Here is a 23,405-nt window from a genome sequence, read left to right as displayed (position 1 = left end):
TGTATGTAAATACAATAAAGCTCCAATTCAAGGTGTTCAATTGTACCTCATGGACAAGAACGGGACAACACCTTGTCCTTTGTGAGGATGCTTCCCCAAGTGATATATAGACCACAAACAGTAAAAGAAAAAGTTTACAGTGAGGTCCTTGACCTTGAGTAGCATATGACAGACATTCTTACCTGAAAGAGATTTTGTTAGAGGAAATCAAACTACTATGTAACAAACAGGTAATTAAAGTAGGTAGTGCTAAGAGAGAGGAGAGATGGTAAACTAACCTGCTGAAGGTAAATACTAATTAAGATTAGAGATTACAGGAATGTCTGTTTTAACACCATATAAGTATTCCTTAAAAAACTTTCTTTTCTGCAAAAAATGCCTAAAAAATTAACAGAGCTTATAGGAAAAACAAGGCTGGGACCAATCACTCAAAAATCACAGAACATAGTAAAAAAAAAAAAAAAAGTGAATGCAATCCATTTACATCTTCATCATCATTTGCACACACAACATGGTCAGTCCATCTTTTTCGGTCTTAAACCTGAAGCCTTGTATTTCCTCCTTCAAAACTTAGTACAGTGAGGAACTTTGATCAAAATTAACAATATAGATGGTTCCAATTCCTCCAAGATACAGTAGCCCCATTCCTGCCAGCTCCCCCCATTACACTAAAACAACAACAATAAAACTCTGGACAGAGTATCAGCACAGGAGGTCTCTGCAAGGTGAAAGAAGGCTGATTGCTGAGGACCTCAGGACTTGAAAAACAGCATGACGGTGAGCTTTGTGGGTTTCCTTATTACTCCCCATATATCCCAGATAGCGTACTTCAGAAGCCACCAACTCATAACCACCAACAGGCATAGACATAAAAAGCTCCAAGAAAATCCTGTATCCTCTTGCCAAAGGCCTGGGGAAACAGTGGTCTAATAATAGAAAAACATTTTGGCAACACCCACCCTACTTCAGCCAAAACTGAAGGGAAAAACTCCTGAATCTCCACATCCACCTGGCATGAGTGAAGCTGAATGAAGTGTTGGGAGGTGGGGCTCAGGGTTCACTGGTACTCTCTCCTCCTTGTCCCCTCCCTGGTAGCCGTGGGGCCGAAGGGGAGCTGATCTTATACTCTCTGTGTGGGTTGGTGCTCTATGGTCTCTGGGACATTATCAGCTAGAAAAAGAGGGAGTTGAACTTCAACCTCAATTTATAACCAACTGCTATAAGTACTATGAGTCAGTGCCCCACTTGGATGAAGTCTTTTAAAAATAATCTTTTCTTGAAAGTGATATCACTTCCATCTTGATATTCAAGAGAAGTCACTAAGTCCAACTTATCTCGAAGGGAAGGGGATTAAGTTCTGCCTCTTGATAGAAGACGTAGTGGAGACTTTGTAGACTATCTTTTAAGCCACCACAGAGGCTCTTCTAGAGTGTTCAAGGAAGAGGGTGCAACACATGTAGAAAGGCCCAAAGTTTGGAGTTGAAAACCCATAAACCCATGGTCCTTCTGATCACCTGATATTGGTAGCCACTGAGTGAGGCAGTGGTAAGCAAAAATGAACAATCTGGCATGGGATAGCAGCCCTAGGAAACTAATGTAACTCTTGCCTCAAAACTGGCAATCCCTCCCTTTTCTCCTGTGTGACCTCATCTTGTGGTTTACTAATAAAATAGATGAGACCAGATAAAATCAATCTCATCTTTCCACCAAGCCCATAAATGCACTGGTGTCTATACACGTAGTTGGCCCTGTCTTATGGTCCCTCTTCCTATCAGACCATCTCTCTACTACTCTTTCTTACCCAGTTTGATCACCCAATTACCCCCTTTCTTTTTTTTTTTAAATTTTTTTTTTTCAACGTTTTTTATTTATTTTTGGGACAGAGAGAGACAGAGCATGAACGGGGGAGGGGCAGAGAGAGAGGGAGACACAGAATCGGAAGCAGGCTCCAGGCTCCGAGCCAGCAGCCCAGAGCCTGACGCGGGGCTCGAACTCACGGACCACGAGATCGTGACCTGGCTGAAGTCGGACGCTTAACCGACCGCGCCACCCAGGCGCCCCTACCCCCTTTCTATTCTGTAATAGTATCAGTCTCTACTGGATCATTTCCATTTGCTTAAAAACATGCCTTGATACAAATACTCTTTTTTCTCCCTTGACCTCATATCGCTCCCAAAATACTGTTTATTTTTTCTGCTTCCCCAACAGTTAATCTCCCCAAAGAGTTGTCAATATACAGTTTCCACCTTCGTACTTCTTCCTTGTTGTCTTATTTAGTTTTATCATGTTTTTCTTTCCACCATTCTGCTGAAATACCTCCTATCAGGGTCACTAATGTCTTGCATTTTGCCAGTTCTCTGCCTTCATTTTATGCATCTCGCAGCAGTTGACAGTGGTTTACCACTCCCTTTTATCTGCCACTTTCAGCATTAGGCATCTGCAGATCTTATCCCACCATCATTTCCATGACAGGTTGAAATAATTTGGGGAATGGCATTTGCAAGTAGATACTGATTCTCAGTCTTTGTGTGTGTGTGTGTGTGTGTGTGTGTGTGTGTGTGTGCGCGCGCGCATGTGTGTGTGTGTGTGTGTGCGTGCGCATGTGCATGTGCTGGGGTGTATCTTTTTAAAACTTGTTAGAAGGTTTGGGATTAATTATTTTGTCTTAGTTTCATTACACTCATATACTTGGGCCAAATATTCTAGGAACTGAAGGACATTTAGAGATGGTCTGAAAAGCCACAATCAATGGCCAAAATAATTTTAAGCAAAACTAGAATCTGTGTTATCAAGGGTTCACTTACAAAACATAAATACATATTAAGATTGCCAAATACCATAAGCAAGCAGATTCTACATTTTTTTTCACATCTGTTATGCTTGTTTGTTTTTCTGCCTAGGGGCAGATAAAGAATATAGATAGATGTGCATGTTTTCCAGAATAAGGTTCCAAGTTGAGAACATAGCTCAGTACCTAGAATGGGTCTGGGTTGCAGACAATCTTATGATACCAGATGTGAGACGTGGAAGAGAATCGTGTTTAACAAGAATGTTTCTAAGTGTTATCCCAGATACGACAAAGGAAGACTAGCAAAAATCCAGATTAGTACTACAGGGAAGTAGGACTAGAAGGGGGCATGAGGGTGGTGGTGTCTTTGCTCATGTTGATGCATTCTCCACAGGGGTAGCTGGTCTACGTTGAAGCAAATAATGAGAGAAATGAGAGAGACGTAGAGGATGAGAGAGAATGAGTGAGAGAGAGAGAGGAGACAGAGAGAGAGGTTGGGGGAGAGGGAGAGATGGACACAGCAGCTACTAATCAATCTGAGAGAGAGAGAGAGAGGGAGAGAGAGAGAAAGGGATCAGGCGAGACTGGAGATGGAGAGAAGAAGGACACAGGAGCTACTAATCAATGGTAGATACAGAAATAGGTGTTTAAATATACTTGCTCCCTCATCTTTCTCGAGGATTAGTTCTGCTTCCTGTATCTCCCTCATGGGATTAATAAGATTTTCCCAGTCTCCACTGTGACAGCTGACTTAAGCATGCATCCTTCTCAATGTCATTTCACCACTCCATTGCTCATCTTTACATACTTCCTAAATACCTACTTGCATTCAAAGTCTTGCCTCAGGATTTGTTTGTGGAGGAATGAAAACCAAAATGCCACCTAACCTGTTGGAGGTCCTGGTCCAAAGAAACATGTGTTAGGAGTTGAATTGTATCCCCTCCAAAATTCAAATGATGAACTCCCTAGTACCTCAGAATGTAACATCATTTGGAAACAGAGTTGTGACAGATGTGATTCGTTAACATTAAAATGGATCCCTACTCCAATGTAACTGGGGAGAAATTTGGACACAGAGATAGACGTACATACAGAGAACATATCAAGTGAACAAGAAGGCAGAGATTGGGGTTGCCATGGACTGAATTTGTCCTCCCCCAAATCACGTTGAAGCTCTAACTCTCAATATGACTGTATTTGGAGATAGGGCCAATAAAAAGGGAATTAAGGTTAAATGAAGTCTTAAGGGTGGGGCTGTGATCTGATAGGATTAGTGTTTTATAAGAAGAAACACCAGAGTGTTCTCTCTGTCCTTCAACACAGAAAGAAGATGGCTGTCTCTGAGCCAGGAACAGAGCTCTGACCAGAAACCGAATCAGCCACCATTTTGATCTTGGACTTCCTAGCCTTGAGAACTATGAGAAATAAACACAAATACAGGGGTGATACATCTACAAGCCCAAGACACCAAAGACGGTCAGAAAACCACCAGAAGCCAGGAGGCATAGTATAGAGGGAGCTCACAGCCCTCAGAAGGAACCAGCCCTGCCTACACCATAATCTCAGACTTCTAGTCTCCACAACTGTCAGACAATACATTTCTGTTATTCAAGGCATCTAGTGTGTGGTGCTTTGTTACAGCAGCCCTAGAAAACTAACACAATGCCCAACTAAAAGACCAAGGCAGTGGATATAACATTAGCCAGTCTCTGAGGCCCCATGGCTTGGCTGAGCTCGACCTCTATTTTAGTGTCCATCCACAGGAAAGCCAGAAACTGAGTCAGATGTTGGACTTATTCCCAAGGGTGGGACGTGTGTCTGTCACAGACCAGTCTTCAGCATTTTTCTTATAACACCACCCCTGTCTCTTTAACAGATATAAAGATTTTACCTTATTGCTATTTTTTTTCCTCAGTATGGTCTAGACCTAACAATACTCAGTAAATTGTAACCAATTGCTATAAAGGGCCTTTTACTTTTGCTCAAAAGTCTCTTTTCCTCAAGGAAAATCAAGGAATATCACAAACTAAGCTTTTAAGGAAAAGTCCTATGCATGGAAAAATGAACAAGTGTATCAAAACTTAATAAAAATAAAAGGATATACACATAAATAACTTAGGTCTGGGCCAGAGTCTTGGAATCAGGACCAGAATTTCTGAATTCTAAGATGGGTTTTGCTGCTACCAGTTAAGCAAATTTGGAAAAGTCTACCTCTCCTCTTGAGACTGCCATTTCCTCTTCAAGATGAGACAATTGGACTGAGCTCCCTCATAACACATGGGCCTTAAGAATCCCCGTATTCCTCTGTTACCTGTGATTCAACCTCATCTGTACCAGGCTCTGTTCCTGGCAGGATTTGGGACCATGGGATTCATGGAGCCATGGGATAAAACCAGGTGGGTATGGAAGGTTCTGGCTTTCCTACATAGTTTGAGTGCCAGACCCAACCAACAAATACACATTTGCCAGCAATGACCTTGTGGAGATTTTTCAAATGCTGAACAATTATGCCCATAGATTTTCCCATTATTTTTAGCCTCACTGCATGTTTTGTTTCATTTTGTTTTATAAAATGATTTTTGGAACCCTCTCTATTATAGAAACTTTGACAGTATTGGCAATCATGGTAATTTTCTCCCCCACACTGTGATTTAGTGTGGACTCAGCCTTTTTCCAGAGAATTTACCTACTGCAGAGGTTGAGCTCTGTTTTTCTCTTATTCCAAGCCCCTTTTACTTCCTTCAGATATAATAGCAAAAAGAACTGGCTGTGGATAGATTTTTTTTATAAGGTTTTTTGGTTCTATTATCATTGAAATAATAAATTTTGAAATATAAATTCTATACTCAATATAATCCTAACAAAGAGCATAGTCTTTCATAAGCATAAGATGTATCAAAACTTGAATTCAGAGAAAGTGGAATATCAATTTAGTTTATGCAATGTTGAGACTTCATGAATAAGAAAGAATTTGCTTTGGACTTAAAAATTTTTTTAAATGTTTATTTATTTTTGTGAGAGAGAGAGAGAGAGAGAGAGAGAGAGAGAGAGAGAATGAGCATGAGCAGGGGAGAAGAGAGAGAGAGAGACACAGAATCTGAAGCAGGCTCCAGGCTCTGAGCTGTTAGCACACACACGGGGCTCGAACTCACAGATCACAAGATCATGACCCGAGCTGAAGTCGGACACTTAACCGACTGAGCCACCCAGGGGCCCCTGCTTTGGACTTTGAATGAGCTTTATATACAAAGGCAGTAATTAGGGTAGACATTATTGGATAAGAACCAATGTGAGCAAAGGTGGAATAAGAAAGGCATTGACCATATTTACAGGCACTTCTAGACTAGAAAGGATCTTAAAGTAACCTCTTAATGGCTATGAGGTTTTCTTCTAAGGTGATGAAAATGTGTCGGAACTAGATAGGAGTACTGTTTGCACAACACTGTGCATGTACTAAATGCCACTAAATTGTTCACTTTAAAGTGGTTAATTTTATGTTATGAGAATTTCGCTTCAATTAAAAAAAAAGTGAAAGAATCTTAAACGGTAGGCAACACCTCGTGGCTCAGTTGGTTGAGTGTCCGACTCTTGATTTCAGCTCAGGTCATGATCTTTCAGTTCATCAGTTCAAGCCCTGCTCTGGGCTCTGCACTGACAGTGCTTGGGATTCTCTCTCTCTCTTTCTCTCTCTCTCTCTCACTCTGACTCTCACTCACTCTTTCTCTCTCTCTCACTCTCTCTCAAAATTGGAATTTATGGAGGTGGAGAAGTCACATGATCAAAACAACAGAAGATAGTGACAACTCTGGAAATGTATCAAATGGGGATGTATATGAAGTGGGGAGAGCACTTACATGGTTATTGAAGTAGTCTACCTTGTAATCTAAAACCAACGCATAATCTTTTCTTTGAACATCCTTTTGTGTAAATTTCCAAACATACATAAAGTTAGAGAATATAGGTCAATGAATTGCATACACATATCACCCAACTTCAATAATTTTCAATATTTTGCTGAGCTGTTTTCATCTGTTTCCCTCCCTACTGCACCAACTCATCTTCACACATTGTTTTACTTTGCTTCCTTAGTATTTTAAGGGAAATCCTAGATATCATAACTTTTCACCAGAAATAAACTTCAGAGTACATCTTCAACTTATAAAGACATCTGTTTTCTCCTCCTCCTTCCGATCAAACAGTGCATGCAATAGAATTACGAGCAAATTCTTAATACCATCCAATGTTTCCCTGATTATACTGAAGGTAAGTTTGAACAGTTAAGTTGTTCTAATGAGATCTAAACTTATTATGTAACTTAAATGTCTTTTATCCTACAATGACACCCTGATCCTTTTTTATTAGGCCATCGATTTGTTGGAGAAAATGTGTTACTTCTCTTGCAGAATACTCTACCTCCTGTATTTGGATGCTTGCTGCCAAACAGCCCCATCTTGGATGAGTGGAAACCACTCCAAGTTGGATTCTGTTCCCTATTGATATAAAAATGGTACAGAGAGACCATAATCAAAGATTTGGAATGCATATTGTTATCACTTCTCACTGCTTCTAGGAAATTTCAGAGGACAGAGCTAAATGTGCATATATTCACACAAAAACTGAGCTTACAGTGATAGTTACAATCAAATATAAGGTAACATAGTTTCTTTTTTTATTATTTTATTTTATTTTTGAGAGAGAGAGAGAGAGACAGAGTGTGAGTGGAGGAGGGGCAGAGAGAGAGGGAGACACAGAATCTGAAGCAGGCTCCCGGCTCTGAGCTGTCAGCACAGAGCCCCACGTGGGGCTTGAACCCACAGGCTGTGGGATCATGACCTGAGCCAAAGTTGGACGCTTAACCAACTGAGCCACCCAGGTGCCCCTACATAGTTACATTTAATTCCCTTGGTTGAATTTTTTTTATTGTTAACCTTAAAATTGTCAGTTATTTCACCAGTAGAAATGTTTATTTGGGAATAGCTGACAGTTGCAATTTAGGACATGCAAACTATGGCAGAACTACAAGCAAGTCCAGAGAACAAAGAGGAATGCTCTTTTATACAGGAAAGGGGGAGAGAGTTTGGGAGGGGCTGTTACAAATCAAAAGTCCATTGGAATAAACTGGGAGTTGGAAGTGCAGTGGCTTTTCATTGGCTGACTTATGAAGGTCTCTCAGTAGCTAAGCTGTTGCCAGGGAAAGAGAAAATCCTTCTTCTTCCTGCTGGGGTGTAAAGTATAAGCTTCTTCCTGCTGGGAATGCAAGCCACCTCTCTTTTGTTGTGGTCTACAATTAAGGATGAGTGGTAGGGTGTAAGAACCCTCCCATCTGGCCTCCCATCTATATTTTAAATAAAGTTTCCTATATTCAGTTTCATAGTATTATCTCATGGTGAAAACAGTTTTTAATTTAATTAGCGAAATTATTTGTAAAACACTTTTGAAATGATAATATAATATTCCAACTGATGATTATACTACTGAAAGCAGCTTGCATTTTCTTTGCCAGGAGATCTTTGAGATCACTTTTTTCAACATTACTCAAATTGGTGGTGTGCCAATTCCTTTTGGCTTTATTTGCAAACACCTGTCAATACTGTCTCTCTATTTCCATTCTTACTACCATTGCCCTAATTCGTTTTATCAATCCTTCTAAAACAGGTTATTTCATATTCTCATAATATGTTTCTCTCCTTCTCAACTTCTACTTCTCCAAGATCTATATGTTTCTCTCAGAGATAATATTTCTAAGACACAGATTTGATTCAAAAAATAAGCAAAAGGAGCTAAACTTCAGTGGCTCCTCATTTCTGCTTAGAGAAATCCAGACTCCTTGCCCTGAAGGTGAAGGCCCACCTCCACAGGATAATATGCAATATTGTCAAATGTCATTGGAACTCATGGTCTATAGCTTGCTGACATCCAGAGGTCTGCCCCTATGGGTACAGAACTCAGCATTCCTGTGTATCTGCTTTAGAATGTACTATATATGGGAAAGACAGACAAAGGGACTGACATCCCAAGGCTCTCAGAAAACAATTGAAAAATGTCTCATTAGATCTCTCTCTCTCTCTCTCTCTCTCTTTTGAAATCTCTCTTTGGCTGCTCTTCAACTATTTTTTCCTTCTTTGACCCTTTTTCTGAACATTATCACTAATCTGACTTCACTGAATCTTTTTCTTGGATTTTTTTCCTGGAAACTTCATGTTTTTATCTGTTCCTTCATATAGAGTAATTAATTCTCCTCCAGTTCTCACTTTGAAAGTTCTATCTGCAAAGAAGCCGTGTATGTAGTAAAACAATGGTATCACCTAGTAATAGGACTCATTTTCCTTACAGTTAGAAGCTACATTTTATAACTTAAATATATCTTTTTGTTTTCTCACCCATACTTCAGTGGTTTATCTATGTTTCACATAACTAGTTGCTCAGATATCCAAGTTTTCTTCTTTTACACAAAATTTGTCCCAAATTGCCTTCCCCCTGCTATATTCCAAGAGCGCTCTACACTCTGATGAGACAAAAACTCATTTACCCCTTTCTTTTTACTTCTATGATATTAAAGTGTCTCTAACTGTTTTGCATTTCCCATTATTTCCACCAACTGAAATCCCAATCATCATTCAAAATTCTATATGCCATCTTCTTCATGAATCTTTTCCCCCTGTTCCAATTCCAAGCTAGCCCTCTCTTAGAATTCCAGTACCATTTACAGATGTCCCACTTAGGTCATTTATGTTATTGTGCCTGGCATTATATTTGTCTGTGTCTACATATGTCTCCTTTATTAGGGTACATTTTGCCTGTGGGGATATCTTATTTTATTCACATCAAGTTTACCCAGTGACTTAATAAATTCTATGTTGAAGCAAATAATAAATCTTACTATTACTTAGATTTAAATAACCCCAAACCATCTGTATTCTGAGATTCAATAATGACTTAACTAATGTAAAAGACAGTGGACTTTGCTGAGAATCCAGTAAATCTTATAGATTCTCTCCCTATGAAAACAGGATAACTCTCAAAATTTTCAGTCATTTGCATGGTTATATTTGTTTTATTTTGCTGCCTCAGTGGAGCTGGAGAACTACTGTTCCCCTTGTTATTTCTATTTTCATGTCGAGGCTGTTTAACTCTTCTCCATGTTCTATTTAATTGTTTCCTAATTTGAAATTAGTGTGATTAGTGACAGCTCTTGAAAAAAATTCCATTATAAAAGAAGAGTTTCTGTGTTGGAAAAATGTGTTCCACCCAACACACTACAGATACTCATTATGGAACTGAATCTTATTGAATACTCACTGAAGTGTGTGTGTGTGTGCGTGTGTGTGTGTGTGCGCGCGTGTGTGTGTGTGCGTGCGCGTGCACGCGCGTGCATGCGCACGTGCTTGCTTGTGTGTGTGTTGGGGGAGGTGCATTGCTAGGTATTATCATTCATGTCAGGTACTCAGAGACAAATAAAGGAAAACAGAACCAGTTGGTACCTGAGAAAGTGTGGGCTGCTTACAGATGTGCAAAAAAACTCACGCATAAAATAAATTGTTAATTAATGTAATTATTCCACTGCTTTCCTTTGTAAGTCCCTTCCTTAGGGAACTATGAAAAAGCCAGATGCTGATCTGGGAAATGTCCCCAAATTATTCTTTTGAAAAATATTAACACTCCATTACAAAAGGTCTTGCCTGGAATAATACTGGAACTCAGCTCCCCATGACTAGCAATGTTTAGAAGTAGCAACATATTGGAGCAAACTGACTTTAGGGTGAGCATTTTCCAATGGATTAGGAATAATGTGAGCTTTAGAATTATCCTTTAATATTATCCCATTTCCAATGGCACAGGTAGATCTCTTCTGGTGATTAGTGGTATAAATGCCTTCGGAGACCTCCTTCTCACTAAATGTAACAGAGGTGGTAATTGCACAGTTCTTGGCCTTGAGTGGCTGCCCAGTCACACTACTTCTTCTGGTGCAGCTGGTGTGGTTGGTAGTGAATGCCACCATTGCTGTATCCCTCAGATCCCATGCAAATTAGTGGAATTTGTGAATTTGATTTGAATTAAAGGTGGAAAGAAAGATATAATTTCTCTTCTCTTGCTAAACGTAGAACGATCCTTTTGTGGGTACAGTGCTGTGATGGTGACTGTGGGTCAGAGGGAATTCTGAAACATGCCTGCCATTTTATGGTAACTCAGAACTCATTGGCTTTTTTTTTTTGTTGTTGTTGTTGTTTGTTTTGTTTTGTTTAAGGCAATTATAGTAATAATACCCTGACATAGTAAGAACTTATGTTTTTGTGTGTGTGCGTGTGTAGATTAGGCTATTTGGAATTTTGAAAGAAGACCACAAGCTTACAAAATGGAATAAATTGGTAGCATCAAACATCAGGGCCAGTGGAGCTTTTGGAGTGGAACTTTTAAAATAACAGAACTTAAGACTTCTGGTGACAGTGGCTGTATGTACACTGAGACCAGACCTGTGGTGTAGAGTAAAAAAAACAAAAACAAAAACAAAAAAACCCAAAAACTGTACAGTGTGTTTTAACTTTACACAAAAGGATAAAAATATAAAGAATAGGCATGATGATGGGGCGCCTGGTTGGCTCAGTTGGTTAAGGGTCTGACTTTGGCTCAGGTCATGATCTCGCGGTTCATGAGTTTGAGCCCTGCATCAGGCTTGGTGCTGACAGCTCAGAGTATGCAGCCTGCTTCAGATTCTGTGTCTCCCTTTTTCTCTCTCTACCCCTCTCCTGCTCACACTCTGTATCTCTCTCCTTCAAAAATAAAAAAACATTAAAAAATTTAAAAAAAAAGAGTAGGCATGATGACATGTCTATAATATGGGACATGATATGTCTAACTCCTTCTTCCATTATGCAAGAGAAACATTATGAATGCCAAGGACCTTATGACAACACTGAGAAAATTAACGTAATGTTCACAGAAAGTAAACCACCTGGTTCTTCTTAAGGACTATCCACCCACTAAATTACCTTTGGTTCTCTATATTATAGTCGGTTAGTGAAACAAAAGAGTTAATTAAATTTGTTTATAAAATGTAGAGTTTGGATGATGAAAAAAATTAAATGTTGACATGTATGAGTGATTTGAATCTGAAGAACACAGAAACAATTTTTACCATGTGGTGATTTAAACTAAACTATATTTGAATCTAGAACCACTCTTAGAAGTATGCAGAGAGCACTTTTAGGGATGGAAGTCAATCATGCCTAGTTAAGTAGTCTATAACAAAAGGTAATTGAGTATACTCAAAACAGGTTCAAGCTTAGAGGGAGAGATTTTTACCAACTGTACAACTACTCAGACACAGCAAGTAAGAAGGAGAATTTTAACATCAGGTGAATAAGCACTAGATGTCTCAGTGACTGTGTACAAGTTGCTTGGTGGATAAACTGGAGCTAAGGGAGGGGGTACGGAAATTATGCTTTCTCTGAATTATCAGCCCAAATTGGGAATATTTGTACACTGCTGAGATGTTGGGCTAAGTTTCCTGGAATCCGCCCCTTTTATGTTTCTATGGAACTTGCCATTGTAGATCTTGTACATTACATTGAGTTATGTACTCAACTTGCTTACAGATCTTCATTCCCTAATGAACAAGTATGTGGTTCAAAGAAGGGTCTGTCTTGGGTTTATTTGTATTCTCTACACTGAGCTCAGTGATTGATGTTTACAAGGTACACAATAGATGGCAGACAGCCCAAATTCCTTCAAGTACTAAGATCTGTAATTCTGATGGCAAACTGATTTTTAACAACTCTGAAATACTTCAATTAATTATATGATTTGCAAAATTCTAATTTGAGATCAGTCATTCTGGGAAAATTCACAGGTCTCTATTGTGGATGAGTTGAGGTATCTTAACTATCTGAAGTAGGAGGGAAAGTTAAAAGCCGTTCCAAGGATTGCACAGGTGGTGGAAGATGGAGGTTATCATGTCATTATGGGGGCCTGAGCAGGAAAGGCTGCTTCTGGAAGGCTGGCAGAGTGCCTGATAATATCAACCATTAGTTCATCTTATGCAGGTTTTGTTTGAGGTTTTGGTGTTACACCTAGGCAACAGTTGACAGCAGTCCAAATTATGGTACTTGATACTGGGGGGAAAGATACATTTAGAAAGGTAAATGGAAAAACTATTCATGCATGTGTATTATTTAAGGGCAGAAGGGACTGGAATCACCCAAAGAAAGAATGTTTAAAAACACAAAGAGATGGAAAGAACTATAAAATAAACAAAACTTCCTTGGTAAAGATTAAATGGGGGCAAAGGAGATGCAAAATGAGGTTGTGCACCCCAGTGGTAGGAAGGTGTTTGCCAGTGAGAGCTGATGATGATGATGGTGGTGGTGAAGGAGACCCTGGTTATGGAAGAGACACTATTCGACACAAGCTGTTCTGGCATGCCGCTCACATGAACTCACTCCATCTCAGAGCAAGTACAAGCCAGTGGCGCTTTCACTCACAGTGTACAGACAAGGGAACTGCGGCTCGCTCAGAGTCACACTGATCAAAGTGGAGAATGCAGGATACGAATTTAAGCAGACTGACTACAGCCTAGAGAAAAGGAACTTGCAACAGAACTGCAGAAAAACTGGTACTTTCCAGGATACAGGAGGTCACCACATGCCCACATCAGGGCCTGACATGGTGTCTTCTCTAAATTCCTTGCGACAGCCATATCAGACATTGGTGGTCTGGCCCAAGAGAAGACAAGAGAGCAAGAGTAGTAACCTCTCTCAGCACACACTGCGTGGGCGCATGGTGACTTAGGGAAACAGTCTCCTGGCCAGAAACCACAGGGTGTTCTGTCCTGGGCCTGGCATGTTATATGCTCAGAACTTGGGAAATAACGTAGTTTTCTACCCAGAACTATTAAGTACATTTCTGAAAAAACTAATCATTTGTTTTCTTCCCTATACCAAACAATGAAAATGTGCTTAGAAACTGTATCATTTGCAAAAGGAAAAGGAGAAGAAGGGAAAAGAGAGAGCTAGATCCCCCTTGGTCCCTCCATCTTTGGCCAATAAGAGAACAGACAAGGTACATGCTACATGTATCACAACACTGAATCTTTCAGGTAAATGTGTAGGTGAGCACCAAAATGGAGGTATGCACAAAAGAGCCACATGTCAACACTGAGTGTAACCTAAAGAAGCCCTCATGGTAAAGCAATAAAGGACGAAGGCTGATCACTCCTTATGAAATAGAAACTTAATATGTTGATTGTTCACTTTGAGGGGTAAAGAGCTACATGTGAATTACCTTTACCTTTACAACTATAACATCTAGCAGCCTACCACAATTCTTTAAAAAAGAAATAAACCTGGGGCGCCTGGATGCCTCACTCGGTTAAGTGTCTGACTTTGGCTCAGGTCATGATCTCGCAGTTTGTGAGTTTGAGCCCCGAGTCGGGCTCTGTGCTGAGAGCTCAGAGCCTGGAGCCTGCTTCGGATTCTGTGTCTCCCTCTCTCCCTATCCCTCTCCTGCTCACACTCTGTCTGCCTGTCTGTCGTCTCTCTCTCTCTCAAGAATAAATAAACATTAAAAAAAAAAAGCTCGCAAAAAATAATGAACAGCTTCTCCCAGTTGTTCTCCAGATAGATCCCCCATACCACAGAAATTCTTCAGAGTGCCTGCCCTCAATGCAGCTAAGGAGAGAGAGAGAAGAGTGATCTGCAGGCCTTGCTTAGCCGCTGGCTTCAAGTCCAGAAGCCCCACTTTTCTGTTTTACCAGTTTACACTTAAATGACTAAAAATAATGATTATTATCTTAGTTTGGGCTAATATAACAGAGTATCTAAACTGGTGGCTTCTAAAGAACAGAGATTTATTTCTCACAGTTCTGAAGGATGGAAGTCTGAGATCAGGGTCCCAGCTTGGTTGTTCTGGTGAAAGCCCTCCTCTGCGCTGCCTGCTGCCAAAGTCTCATTGTCTTTGTATGGAGGAAGAGGCCAGGAAGCTCTCTGGGGTCTCTTTGACAAGGGTACTTAACCCATTCATTAAGGCTCTACCTTCATGACCTAATTACCTCCTAAGGGCCCCACCTCCCAATACCATCACATTGGGGGTTAGGATTTCAGTGTTTGAATTTGGGGGGAATACAAATATTCATTCCATTGCAGTCATGATGATGATAATGGCAATGATGGTGATGATAATTAAATTCCAATGCCTTCAAGCATCGTATATCTTTGAAGACACTTTTACTGCCTATTTTCATTACATTGTAGAAGTTGCTGACAGAAATATTTAGTTATCAGTGCTGTTCAGTCAGGTCATCTGAAGGTTGACGACAAGTATCAGCTTAGACCACTTAGATATGATTCAGATCTTTAGAAATACCTGAAGGTAATAATTTTACATGGGACTTTCCAAAGACAACTGAATCACTGAGCAAAAAATATTTCATAGTATGAACTTCAAAATTCACTTGCAGTTATTTTAAGTGTATTAAAAATAAAAACCAGACAAAGCTACAAAATAAGGAAGGTTGTAGTGTAAGAGGTCTGACTTTGGAGATAAATATACCCAGGTCCTATTTCTTGTTCACCTATTTAACAGATGGCCCTTGGGTAAATTAAGTGACCTCAGTTTCTTTCTCTTTAAAATGGTGATAGTAATACTTACTTTCTGAAGTTGTGGGGATTAAAGGAAGTACGCAAATTGTCTCACCTGATAGGCCTTCTCATTAGCTGCCATCCCTTCTCACCTGTGGGCAGAGGTAGGTAGGCTCATGTTTCTGTTCTGTTGTGGCTTCTTTGTTGTGCTTCAGTGTTTACGATCTGCACCAGTCACTTCAATATGCTGGCTTCTACATTAGTTGTACCAATTCTTGGCAATAATGTTAATATGCTAATGTCAGGAAGCTTTCCTATTGGACAAACTTTGTCTGCAACTGGGCAACATACCAGTTTCAAAATTCAATTTTTCTACCTCTATTATATGGAGTCCATCAATTATTTTACTCTTGCTCTTTTTTGTCCCTAATTTCCATTACACATATCCCTGTTTTCCTTCATAGGCATGAGTGTTTTATGCAACTCTTTCCAAGACTAAAGGACACCATGTTCTCCTTGTCGAAAAAGAATGTCCTTTACAAGGATGTCCACTCTCACCACGTTTATTCAACACAGTACTGGAAGTCCTACCCACAACAATCACACAACAAAAAGAAATTATAGGCATCCAAATTGGTAGGGAAGAAGTAAAACTTTCACTATTTGCAGATGACATGATACTGCATATAGAAAACCCTAAAGACTTCAACAAAAAACTATCAGAATTGACACATGAATTCGGTAAGGTCGCAGGATACAAAATGACTATACAGAAATCAGTTGCATTTTACACACTAATAATAAAGTAGCCAAGAGGGAAATTAAGAAAACAATCCCATTTGCAATTGCACTGAAACTGATAAAATACCTAGAAATAAACTTAATCAAGGGGATGAAACACCCGTACTCTGAAAACTATAAAACACTGATGAAAGAAATTGAAGAAGACACAAATAAATGGAAAGATATTCCATGCTCATGGACTGGAAGAACAAATATTGTTAAAATGTCCAAACTACCCAAAGCAATCGACAATTTAATGCAATCCTTATCAAAACACCAACATCATTTTTCACAGAACTAGAATAAATAATCCTAAAATTTTGTATGAAACCACAAAAGACCCCAAAAGGCCAAATAATCTTCAAAAAGAACAAAACTGAGGTATTAAGATCCTATGTTTCAAGATATACTATGAAGTCGTAGTAATCAAAGTACTATGTTACTGTTACAAAAATAGACACATGGATCAATAGAGAGCCTAGAAATAAACATATGATTATATGGTCAATTAATCTTCTACAAAGGAGGTAAGAATATGCATGCGGGAAAAGTCTGTTCAATACATGGTGTTGAGAAGACTGGACAGCTGTATGCAGAAGAATGAACCTGGACTACTTTCTTTCACCACATGCAAAAATGTACTCAAAATGGATTAAAGATCTCAATGTGAGACCCAGAAGAAAGCACCGGCAGTAATTTCTTCATTGGCTTTACCAATATTTCTAAATATGTCTCTTGAGGTGAGGGAAATAAAAGCAAAACTAAACTATTGGGACTACATCGAAATAAAAAGTTCTGCACAGCAAAGGAACTAGTCAGTGAACTAAAAAGACAACTTAATGAATGGGAGAAGATATTTGCAAATGACATATCCAAAAGGGTTACTATCCAAAATATACAAAGAACTTATACAACTCAACACCAAAAGAACAAATAATCCAATTAAAAATGGGCAGAAGACATGCACAAATATTTCTCCAAAGATGACATAGAGATGGCCAACAGTCACATGAAAAGATGCTCAACATCAATCATTATCAGGGAAATGGAAATCAAAACCACAATGAGAGGGACACCTGGGTGGCTCAGTTGGTGAAGTGTCTGACTCTTGGTTTCGGCTCAAGTCATGATCTCATGGTTCTTGAGTTCAAGCCTCACATTGGGCTGTGCACTGACAGTGTGGACCCTGCTTGGGATTCTCTCTCTATCCCTCTATGCCCCACCTCCCCCACGCCCTGCTTGCACTCTCTCTCTCTAACTAAATAAACATTAAAAAAAAGCACAATGAGATATTGCCTGATACATGTCAGAATGGGTAAGATCAAAAACACAAGAAACAACAAGTAATGGTAAGGAAGGAGGTAGAGAAAAAGGAACTCTTTGCACTGTTGGTGAGAATGGAAATTGGTGCAGCCACTATGGAAAATAGTATGAGGTTCCTCAAAAAAATAAAAACAGAACTACCATATGATCCAATAATTTCACTACTGGGTATTCCAAAGAATACAAAAACACTAATTCAAAAAGATACAAGCACCCCTATACTATTGCAGTGTTATTTATAACAGCCAAATTATGGAAGCAGCCCAAGTATCCAATGATAGATGAATGGATAAAGAATAAATAATGGAATATTACTTAGCCATAAAAAAGAATAAAATCATTCCATTTGCAAAGGATGGATCCAAAGGGTATAATGCTAAGTGAAACAAGTTAGTCAGAGAAAAACAAATACCATATGATTTCACTCACATGTAGAATTTGAGAAACAAAACAAAGAAAAAAACCAAAAAACAAATAAAAAGACCAGACTCTTAACTATAAGAACAAATTGATAGGTACTAGGGAGAAGGTGGGTGAGGGGATGGATAAAACAGGTAAAGGAAATTAAAAGTACACTTGGGGCGCCTGGGGGGTTCAGTTGGTTAAGTGCCCGACTTCAGTTCAGGGCATGATCTCGCAGTTTGTGGGTTCGAGCCCCGGGTCAGGCTCTGTGCTAACAGCTCAGAGACTGGAGCCTCCTTTGGATTCTGTATCTCCCTCTCTCTCTGCCCCTCCCCTGGTTGTGCTCTGTCTCTCAAAAAAAAAAAAAAAAAAAAAAAAAAAAAAAAAAAAGTAAAAAAAAAAATTTAAAGAGTACACTTGTCATGATGAGCACCGAGTAATCTACAGAATTGTTGAGTCACTATATTCTACACCCGAAACTAATATAACACTGTATGTTACCTATACCGGGATTAAAATTTTTTAAAAAAGAGAAAAAATTGCTCAAGCATTACTAACCTTCATTCTAGAAGACAGTTATTTCCAAAAAAAAAAAAAAAATGTGCTTTATGTTCTTCTCAAATTAGGATATATCCTGCTAAGGCTATATTGCTATATGGAGGGTTCTTTTCCTTTATTCAAAGACTTTTTCTACAGAAGTACAATAAATAATCTTGATGAGGTTGAAAAAATTTCCAACCTGTTTAGAAGGAAGAAAAATATATATATTGAGCACCTACATAGTGGCTGCAACTAGTAGACATTTTCATGTACATTTAATCTAATTTATTAATCTCACCATTTAGTCTATTCTTATGAAAATTCTGTGGGAAAAGCTATTTAGAGGCTACTTACTACAAATAGGGAAATGACAGCTCCACCATGTTTTAACTCTTTTATGGCCACTGTATAATGTTTACAATTTTTTTTTTTTTGGTTGAAGTGAATGAAAATGGTCTTTGACAGCCAATACTTACAAAACATACTTATATCATGGAACGGACAAGAATAATTATGAAATGATAACGTGCATCCTATTTTATATCCCTCTATAGAAAAATACTGCATGCTAGTAACAGACATTCCTCTTGTGCAAAGAGCTCACTTTAAGGTCATGACATGTGTGTAAGGAGTTCACCAATCTTCACAACCAGCTCAGATCCTGTACATTATCTTCCACAAGCAAATTCTTACCAGTGTAAGAGCCACTGGTGCTCAAGACACAGCTTTAGCTGGGCTGGGGTATTCCAGCTCAGAAGGGATTGTGTTTTATTTTTATGAAAGACAGTGAAGTTGTCACTAATTTTGCTCTTTTGAAATTTTCTTTCATATGCACAATGGAGAAATATACTCAGAAATCAAGAGGGAAGCTTGGTAATTCATTCCATATTCACATAATTTGGTCAAATTATCTACTCAAAAATCAACAACAAAAATGTTTTAAAATCAGGCCTCTGTAATTTTTTGCATTTAAAGTCATTAGTGTGGTTAAAAGATTCCCAAGGTAAAGCTTTCCAGGCAAAGAACACATTTTTTTTTTTCCTTGACTTTGCCCTGAGTTCTTCCTATAGAATTCAAGCTCTCAGTGAACAATTCTCCTTCTCAAAAATAGACAGTACTCCCAGCCACCCCTTGTCTTCATTTGAGGGCCTCCAACGGCCTTACTGTTAAAGGCTGTGTAATTTGGTCCTACATGGCATTCTCTGCAGGAGATTTAAGAGAAACACAAAGATCTAGCTTACCATGAATCACCTTACCCTAAAATTCAGCTCAGGAGCCAGATTATTTCCTGCCAGCTAAGGTGGCCTTCGTCCATCAGTACAATCCAGACTGAGAAGCTACTGAGGGTAAGGGAGATACACTGAAAGGTGGCAAGCAAATACTGGTAACACAATTATGGAAAGGTTAAATGAACTTCTGTCTCTTTTTCTTTGCACCCTTAATCCTATAAAAGGTTGCATTTGGACCTGAAAAAGGGCTCCCTTCCAAAACCCAGTGTCCTAAAGGGGCATTTGTTTCATCCACTTCAACCTGGGCTTGGTGAGAAGGTTGCTTGTGTGACCATCCAAGTTCTATTTAAAAAGCATCTTTAATGGCCAGAAACTCAGAAATACCTAGAGTAATTGGGGCTGCAAGAAAAAGAATGATGAAAAAAAAATGCCTTCAAAGTTCTCAGCTTCTTCTTGCAGAAGATGAATGTAGTTTTAAACTTGCCTCTTTCTTATTTCTTAGCTAGTATGAGCCAGCAAGGGATCTAGAAGTGCTCTGGGGGAAGAAAAGGCATCTATCTGCTTACCCCCACTTCTCAGGGGATTTAGTTTAAGCTTCAGAAGGCATTTGTTTCTCTCACTTCAAATACCGTCTTCTTCTTTCTTTTAAACCTTTTAAAACAGTGGTCTTGATTTAGCTTGTTTAAGAAGGTTCTTTTTCCATTTACTTTGCTACCTAAGAGATTGGAAGAGGCAGCCGTTTTGATGAAAATTAGAAGAAAACCTTTTTCCCAAATAGAAGAAGCCAAGAGGAAAAAAAAATAGGACTTCTTGACATTCCATGTTGTAATCGTTACATGGTATAACCGGAAGAGGAAATGGCCCTATAAATACTTGTAGCTTACTCAAGCCCAGAATACATCACAAACCTGTACAAAAGAGGCAACAGCAATATTGGGAATGAGGCAACCAGCAAAATTTGCTCTGTTTATTGGGGTTTAAAGAAAGCAGGATTAGAAGCAGGAGGGGACAGGAGCTTAGGCCTGAAGCAATGTGTTTATATCAGTAACAAAAACCAAAGTTTACCTTTGCACTGGGATTTGCACCTCACTAAATCCATATAAACCTTCTCTCAGAAGCCCCAGCTCAATGTGTATTTCACATCCACAACTAGACTGATGGATGGCAGGCAAACAGGCAATATTCTGTGAATTTACTGTCTCTCACCAGGGAGCTAGAAAAAACTTTGTTGTTGTTGTTTTTGTTTTGTTTTGTTTTTTGTTTTCTAAGAGAAGGGTGATAAGTCTTGGGGACCTGGAGTGGAGACTTCAAGGCAGTCTGGTAAACATTCTTCATGTTTCCTGATCTGGAACCAGAATAATCCATTTGCCTTGAAAAGGTGAAACCTTTTACCTATCTTTAGGCAAGTTTACCAGCATACTTGGCACCCACTACTTGTTTTATACGTCTCACGGGTATGGAAGAAATAATTGAATCCTCTCAACAATCCTAAGGAATAGTTATAAATTAAAAAAAAAATTTGTTTTAAAGTTTATTTATTTTGAGTGAGGCAGGGGAGGGACAGAGAGAGAGAGAAAGAGAGAGAGAGAGAGAGAGAGAAAGAGAGAGAGAGAGAGAGAATCCCAAGGAGGCACTGGGCTGAACCCGATGCAGGTCTCATAAACTATGAAATCATGACCTGAGCCAAAATCAAGAGTCAGACACTTCATCGACTGAGCCACACAGATGCCCCTAGTTATAAATTTTTATAGATTTACAGATGAGCAAATTTAGGGGCAGAGAAGTTAATTAGCCTACCCAGGGGCATCTGACTAGAAGGGCTAGAATGGCAAGAATAGAAAGCCATCCTGAGTTGGCTTGATCCAGGCTCTTCTTCCCAAACTCTGAATTTAAAGTTACCCACGAAGTATGATTTGAGGGTCTCCAAAAGGTTTTTCTCAGGAATACCCGTATCATGCTTGATTTTTAATACTGTTCTCAGGCTTTACCATCCCCTCCGCAGAGGGGTCCAGCTGTTTTCTCTTCCTGCTTGTGGTCATCTGAGCATGCTGTGCGTGACCAACTCCAGGGGGCACCATCCACACAGCCCTGTTGATCACACTAAATCCTCCCTATGTTTTTCTTTTAAATGGCTCCAATTTGTTGTTGTGATTTTGTCTTTCCTATTTCAAATCTGAAGCTACTTTGTCACATGACTTTTGCCTCTTCTTCAGGGTTATCAGTTTCTATTACTGTAGTTCAACTCCTGGAAGGAACAGTAACATATCTCAGGAGCTTCTGATGTAAGAGGGAAAATTCACCAATGGGACAATGTGGTAGGGGAAGGAAGGTGTTTTTCACAGGTAGGATTTTTTTTCTCCTTTGTGACTTTTTCCACGGTTCTTCCACTCTCTAGTGACAGTGGAAACTTTCTTCCATACCTGCTGTAGGCAGAGGCTTGTTTTGAGAATTAAACAATAGACATGTAAAGATTCTGAACCAAAAAAACAAACAAAGAAAAAACATTCCAAACTATCTTAAACACAGCCTTTGTGTGTATCTTTCAGAAGCATGGTTCTGATCATGTCTATCTCCCTGCTTATGGACCTTTGAGGATTACCTATTACTTGCAAATATGTGTAATTCCTGAGCCTCAAATTTGGTAGCCTGCATCCTCTGGCCCCCTTATTTCTGATTGCTTCCTTTTCTTCATCCATTGTTCCAGTCACTCCAAGCTATTGAGCATACCTTTTCTTATCCTGAGTTTTTCTACTCTAGTGCCTTTGTTTATGCCCTTGTTTTCTTACCATCCAAGAGAAGGTTCTGCAATAATGAAAACGATACGCACTATCCAATATGGTCGCGACTAGCCCCATGTGACTATTGAGTACTTGTATATTGACTAGTGTCACTGAAGAATTCAATTTTAAACTTTTTTAATTCATTTAAATCTAAATTTAACTAGCTACATGTGACTAGTAGTTGCCATACTGGACAGCAGGGGCCTAAATGTTGTTCTTTATCATTTCTCATCCAAATAATACCCACTTATCATTATTTAGTTCATAGCCTTCTTCATCCTCAAAGCCTCCATTTGTACCCTTACCTGTCATCTTTTCCTTTCACCTTCAACCTAACTCCATCTAGGCTTGTGTCTTGTAACTTGCGTTTTGGATTTGCTCATCTCTCATCTTCCCTACTAGTGGATAGGCCCCTTCTAGCAGGGTCCAGTCTTGTTCAGCATTGTGGCTAGAACACTGACTGCTCTATCCAACACACATTTACTGAGAGGCTATACCTGCCCACCCTGAACGAGAGTCACTCAGGCACTCAACCAATCAGCCCACCCACCTTCACTGAATGTCTCACTGCCTGCCTGCCAGGCCCTGTGCTCCACACAGGATCCATGTTAAGTCTGAGAGTTTGGATGACTAACCCAAGAATCACTGAGACAACCTGATCCTCAGCTTAGGAACACATTCTGTTTTTCGTTTTTCTAAACCTATATTTTTAGCACTTAAAAGAAGCCCCCACTCACTGATCTCATCGTAATAAACATTCCCCAATTTGCTAGGCCCAGGGGGTGGAGGGATGAATAGAAAACTACCTCGTATTGGCAGAGCTCCCAGCATTTCAGGGAGAGGGAGGGGAGGGGCGACTCCAAATACCACCTGCAGAACAAAGGTGTCTCTTCCCGTCCCGTCCCTTTGCCTCCCCGGACTAGGAAGTCTCTCCTTAGCCCTTTCCGGCAAGTCGCCCTCTCCAGGAGCTTCAGAGTGTAGCCCCACG

Source organism: Panthera pardus, unplaced genomic scaffold (genome assembly GCF_024362965.1).
Source record: "Panthera pardus isolate Hobbes unplaced genomic scaffold, ASM2436296v1 HiC_scaffold_1, whole genome shotgun sequence".
NCBI classification, from domain to species: Eukaryota; Metazoa; Chordata; class Mammalia; order Carnivora; family Felidae; genus Panthera; species Panthera pardus.
This window is presented reverse-complemented; position numbering follows the sequence as displayed.